Raw genomic sequence first — 6,435 nt, 5'->3', positions numbered from 1 at the left:
TCAGCTGTACTCAGGGCTTCCTCTTGCCTCTGTGTTCAGGGATCACTCCTGAAAAGGCTCAGTGGATCACAGGATGTCAGAAATCAAACCAGGGTCTGCTGTATTCAAAGCAAGCTAGCTGCCAACGTGCTGTATAATCTCTCCAGCTTCCTATGTTTCTTCTTTATCTCTCTCATATGAAGTATATTATTTTCGTGTGGTATCTACACATGTATGTGTAGTTTAATAGAACTAAACATAAGTTCCACAAAATTGTAGATAAATAATAAATGAAAGTTAATAAGATCATTTTTTCAAAACAAACAAACAAACAAACAAACAAACAAACAATATATCAGGAGGCCAGAGCGATAGCACAGCAGGTAGGGAGTTTGCCTAGCATGTGCTGCTAACCTGGGTTCATTCTCCTGCATTCCATATGGTCCTCCAAGTCTGAGAGAAGTGATTTCTGAGCATAGAGCAAAGAGAATCCCTGAACGCAACTTTAAACTTTAAAAATAAATAAATTAATAAACTACTTAATAAGGGAGAATAGTTTGAAATAGTTTGAGTAACAATGTGTGGAAAAAGAAATGAAAAATTGACCTAATTGTGAACAATTCGGTGTTGGTGGCTAGGGAATCTAGTGCTAAATATGTAAATTATGAAGAATAAAGTCAACAGAAAAGAATAAGAAAAGAATAATAAAAAGTTTTTAAATTTCAGTTTTTGAGAAATTCTTGTAGATGTTTAGAACATTGGAGCCAGTGTAGGGAGGGATGGTAGAAATGGGAAATAAAGCTTGGAAGCTATTTGGATTTTGTAGAAAAATCATAGAGCTGATTTAAAAATATAAAAACAGATCTTAAGAAATTAATTTCCAAAGGAAGTCTTACTTTTATTTTCAAGTTATAGTGATTTTTCTTTCTGATTTTCATGATTACAAAGTTGTTCATGGTTGAATTTCAGTCTTAAAATGTACATCACCTTTCAGCCATGAACATTTCCCACCACCAGTGTCCCAGTGTCCCTCCCAACCTCCCTTTTGCATGCTTTTGGGGAAGGCATTTTGTTTCTTTCTCTCTACATCTTTTTTTTTTTTTTTACTGTGGTTTTCCACTATTGTTAATGAAGGGATGCCGTGTATATAACAACACCTAGGTATTGTACAGAATGATCCATTCAAACTATCGATATCATAGTGTTTCCTTCTCTACCTTAAATGCACTGCTCCACTATTGTATAAAGCTTCTTACCATGAACTGGTCCTCCTGCCCTCCTCTATTGTCTCTGGATATTATTACCAGACTATCTTTTATTTTTCTTATATCTCACAAATGAATGAGGTTATCTATATCTATCCTTCTTCCTCTGACTCAGATCACTCAGCATAATACACTCCATATACTCTCCATATGTGCATACTCCCCCTGCACATATAAACAAATTTCATTACTTCATTTTTCTAATAGATGCATAGTATTCCATTGTGTAGTTGTACCATATGAAATTGAGAGTTTTTAAAGCTGAAGCATGCTTATTCCAAGAAGGGCTGAAAAGGTGTGTCTTTGGGTCCTATCTGCCACCTTTGTATTTTTCAATAAAAAAGAAGTGGTGGTTGTCTAACCTGTAAAGTATACCCAAATAACCTTTATTTTTTGCCTCGACCAGTGGACTATAGCAGAAATAACTGATACTATGTCATTTGGTCATAGTGATGCATACCCCTGCATACTTCTATTTCTTTCTTTGATCTGGGAACCCAGATACTAGACTATGAAGAGTCCCAAGGAGCCTTCAATGCGAACCATGGTGAGAAGAACTGAGGCTTGTGACCTATAGTCCCTGAAATCCTAATCAATGAACTAACCAACTGTGAGCTCTGGTTAAGCTTCCTTATATGGACTGAAGATGAACCATATTTATTTCTATGATTGCCTTTATGTGAAAAGCATAAAGGACTATTACTGTTTGACTGAATTATGTTTTTCTTTGGTTTAATTTTGGTTTGGGGGCCACACCTGGCAGTGTTCAAAGCTTACTGTCAGTTCTTTGCTTAGAGATCAATCCTAGCAGTGTTTAGGGGACCAAATGGGATGACCGGGATGGAACCTGGGTCAGCCTCATGCAAGGCAAGGCAAGCAATCTATCCACTGTACTATTGCTCCAGACATGAGAAAATTTTGATTTGAGGTTTTTATTACATAGAAATAAGATAATTGAAATATATAGGTAAATGACAGGGTCAACTTTGTGTTAAGTCTGGGTACAAATAACTAATTTTTGTATGAGGGTTCTGGTGTTAGGCATTACAAAATCTTGGCTCTCAAAATACAAAATTCCTATATATGATGGTGCAAACAATAGCTACTAGAGAGAGCTGTTAGGATAACTATGAAAGATGCTACATGCCTAATGCAGCACTTCATATCTTGTGAATAAGAATGAACACTGTTTCCTCCAGATGAGGGAGCTAAGGTTTTGTGAGCTCTCTGAAGAAAGAGAATGTCAGAGAATAGGCTACTTATAAACAGATGGGAAAGGAAGAGTGAAAAACACCCCCTATATATTGGAGACATATAGGGAATCAATGCTACGTAGCTTTTGGAAAAGGTTAGAATAAAAAAGGGGGAGAGGAGTTTGGCTTAAATGAAGAGCTGAAAAGGCATCTGTGTCTGCAGTGGAGATGCAGATACCTACACATCACACAATAGTGTTGGCATACATAGCAAAGGTTATGACATCTCCATGTATTTATTTATGATTTAATTTATAAAATGCATGATTTATAAAAAAAATTGGGGGCATATTCTCTATTGCTTAGTGGCTGTTTCTGACTCTGTTGTCAGGAGTGATTTCTAGCAGTGATGGAGCACCATATGCTATGCTAGAACTGAACTATAGTAGACTATATGCAAGGAAAGTGTCTTATTTCCTGTATTTATATTTCTAGCTTCCTATGCATGATATCCTTAAGGGTATGAAGATATATTATATTATATTATATTATATTATGTTATGTTATGTTATGTTATGTTATGTTATGTTATGTTATGTTATGTTATGTTATGTTATGTTATGTTATGTTATGTTATATTATATTATATTATATTATATTATATTATATTATATTATATTATATTATATTATATACACTGAAAACTATCATAACAAAATGTGACTGAATGAGGGAAGTAGAAAGCCTGTCTAGAGACAGGCCGGTGTGGGGTGGGGAGGAAGGACACTTGGGACATTGGTCATGGGACTGTTGCACTGGTGAAGGATTATATATATATAATTTATATATATTTATTATATATATATATTATATATATATTAAAATCTAAAAGAAAAGATAAGGCCTCCCAATTCTTACCACAGGCTGTGTTTTTTACACTGACTGTATAGAAAGAAGAGTTACAGTAAATGCACCCCATACACACCTCAATCCAGGCCCTTTGCCTGGTCTGTATTGTGAGTTGGGGGACAAAAAAAAAGAAGTTCTATTATATTTAAAAGTATGCATAAGCCATGGAAATTTCATTCCCCCACCATACTAATCATTATACTTTCTTTAAAATTTCAACAACATGAATCATGGAAGTCATAACCAACCCTTTAAAGTTGTTCCCTTCTGGACCATTATGGTCAGCAATAATCTCTGTGGACTTTGCCTGTGTGTTATATATTTACATTCAAATTCTCAGTTTTGAAAGTTATTTTTTTCTGAAGTTATACTCTAAATTTTTATTCTGGTTCAAAAAAATGATATGAAATGTGTACATCAAGAACTAATGATCAGGGGTTCAAGTGGTCATATCTAGAAATAGGAGAAAGATTTGCTTTCAGAAGATGATTCTCAGAGACATCATAAAAATCTTCAAAAACTTTCCTATCATAGACTAATATTGGGATACTTTTGGGTGTGTACTTATAGTTCAGAAAATACATATTTTTGTTAGCACAGAGACTGAGCTGAAAGATATTTAGGTTTCCCATTCACAAAAAAAGGAAATAGAGATAAAGGGTTTTGTATAATTATTTATTTTCCTAGAATGGTTTGGGGAAAATTGATGCAAACATGTGAACATAATTAAGTCCAAGATTAAAAAACCCTAATTTCAAATACCTGTCTTTTCTTATGGCTTATTTCAGATAGATTACTACTTTTTTTTTTTTGAGGACTACATTTTCCAAGATGAGATGCAAAGTCATTTCTAAGCCTTCACATAAAAGGCTGTTAATATTCATCCTCAAACATTTATTTAGTTCCCATCATGTGCAGAGCACTGCATTAGCTGGGTTTTCTAAAATACACTATATGAAGGAATGAAAGATAATTTCTGGTTTAAAAGGCCAAATTATGAAAATGTAATATTTATTAGGCACTTGTAAGATAAAAGGCACTTGCTAGAGCACCACCTTGGCAAGTTTTACACCTCCGTAAAATTTTTGGTTTGCTCAGTTGATAAGAGCATGATGCTAATGACAGCCAGGTCAGGAGTTTAATTCTTGACAGCTCTGTATGAGGAATGTTAATTCTGACCAACCATATCTAATTCTCAGGATGTTAGTTCTACAGTTCAGAGAAGTGTGGTTATTTGAGGTGGTGGTAGTCTGGTGACCACGAGACCAAGAACTAGATACCAGAAACAGGGCATAGAGTGATCCGAGGAGAACTTCAGACTCTCCCCTTAGCACCACCACCACATATGTAGCTAAGAAGTGAGGACAATTAGCAACTATGACAAGAGGATTTGAAGCTGAGACAGAGGAAGGATTTGCTTGTGGAGAGCAATAAACCTTTCCTTTTTCTGATGGTCTGTTCCATGGGTACAAAGTTCATATAGCAGAACACTCATGACCTCTTTCAAGTCTTTTACTTTTCTCCTTCAAGAAAGAGGTGTCTTATCTGCCTAGAAAAAAATGGAAGAAAATGAATAAACTGCAATAACTGATTGATGTCCTCTTTTGATCTTTGGAACTACTGACTATAAAGTCAGTGCTGGTCAAGCTTTTCATAGCCCCACAATTCTGATGGGATAATGTTCTCTATCCAATTAGAGAAATAGAAAAGCAATTTGCACACATATAAGCTGCATGTACTAAGATAGACTTTAGTAGTAAAGTTAAACACAGTCAAGCACTATTTGTCAAGATGCTATTTGAGCATGGGTTACATCGAGAATCAGCTCAGCAAAGCTGACATTTTGGACAGGAATGAGGAAGCCATGCTTTTCTGTTCACTAAGGTAGAATCAATTCAGTCAATGCCTGTTCAGCTGTGAATAATCATTAAACAGCGATATCCTTAACTACTTTTTGGTGACCTCGAAATTCAAGTTTAGAATCCCAGGAAATCCATAGGACCATAAGCCATACCTATAACTTCAGCTAGAAGTTGGAATATGTGGAGTGATGACATTCTTTACTGAGCACTTTCTGGAAGAGTGAACGACCAATTCTTTAATTTTAATAAATTTCATTGCTAAATATAGATTCTACAAAGTGCTAGATGCCTCAAATTGGTTGGGGACTGTACCCAGCAGATCTGGGATCGGCTGTTATTTTCTCAGCTGAATTTGACCTTGTTAGCTCATCACTAAGGGGGAGTAAATATTTTCTTCTTCCCTTATCTGTCTGCCCTTCCCCATTTTTGAGGTAAATCAGAAGGAATTATGAAGAAATTTGCACTCAGTATCTGAAGGAAAAGAGTGCTTGGGCGAGATGGGTACTCAAATGCCTACAAGAGAATATAAAAGTAAGAGTGAGTTGTAAGTGGTTTCGGAGCTCACCGTTAACCTCCTGAAATCATAGTGTATGAAGTCCCATGGAGTTTCTTTCCTCAGGACAACCACAGCAATCTATTTATTGGTTTCGGTTGCTATGAAGTGGTTACCCTTAGAAGTGAAGCCGTTGCCCTTAGCTACATGTTTCTTTGTGGCCATAATCTTGTCTCTCACAGGACTAAATCAGAGCTGAGAAGGCACAGACCCTGATGAAATAAATATTCCGCTGGTGTTAGCCTCGTTTTAATAAAAAGGTTAGGGCTAACTCCGCTTTGAAAGAGCACATGCCCATTTTCAAGCAAAGGAGAGGGCTAACTTTAACATTCACTTTTCCCTCTCAAGCAGTGTATTGCTTATTTTTATTCTGCTTTTCTGAGATGTCTCAGCAAAAACACAGTCCCCTGAATAATCTCTTTCCTGATCAGATCCACCTCATGGCATTGGGACCACAGCAGGTGCTAATGTAAGGAGTGCACTTAATGACTGATCCGCAGTGCTATTAAAATTGTGGCTGCTGTTATTCTCATCTTGGAAGGCGACAAAGGGTTGACTTCTGTCTTCTTCGCATTTACTTCCTCGGAGTATTTTTGTTAGATTCCATCCCTTCTCCTCCCTATCCATGCCGTCGCATTGATTCCACACATTACATACTCATATTCAAGGTAATT

General features: G+C 36.1%; 1 non-coding gene across 1 annotated transcript; it reads left to right on the top strand.

The window, feature by feature from the left end:
- Nucleotides 1-3,338: 3,338 nt before the first annotated feature.
- Nucleotides 3,339-3,471, top strand: LOC125998460 (small nucleolar RNA SNORA51). The gene has a single exon (XR_007492028.1). It is a non-coding gene; the product is annotated as a small nucleolar RNA SNORA51 (small nucleolar RNA).
- The last annotated feature ends 2,964 nt before the right edge of the window (nt 3,472-6,435 follow it).

Source organism: Suncus etruscus, chromosome 20 (genome assembly GCF_024139225.1).
Source record: "Suncus etruscus isolate mSunEtr1 chromosome 20, mSunEtr1.pri.cur, whole genome shotgun sequence".
In the NCBI taxonomy this organism is placed as follows: domain Eukaryota; kingdom Metazoa; phylum Chordata; class Mammalia; order Eulipotyphla; family Soricidae; genus Suncus; species Suncus etruscus.
This window is presented reverse-complemented; position numbering and strand designations above follow the sequence as displayed.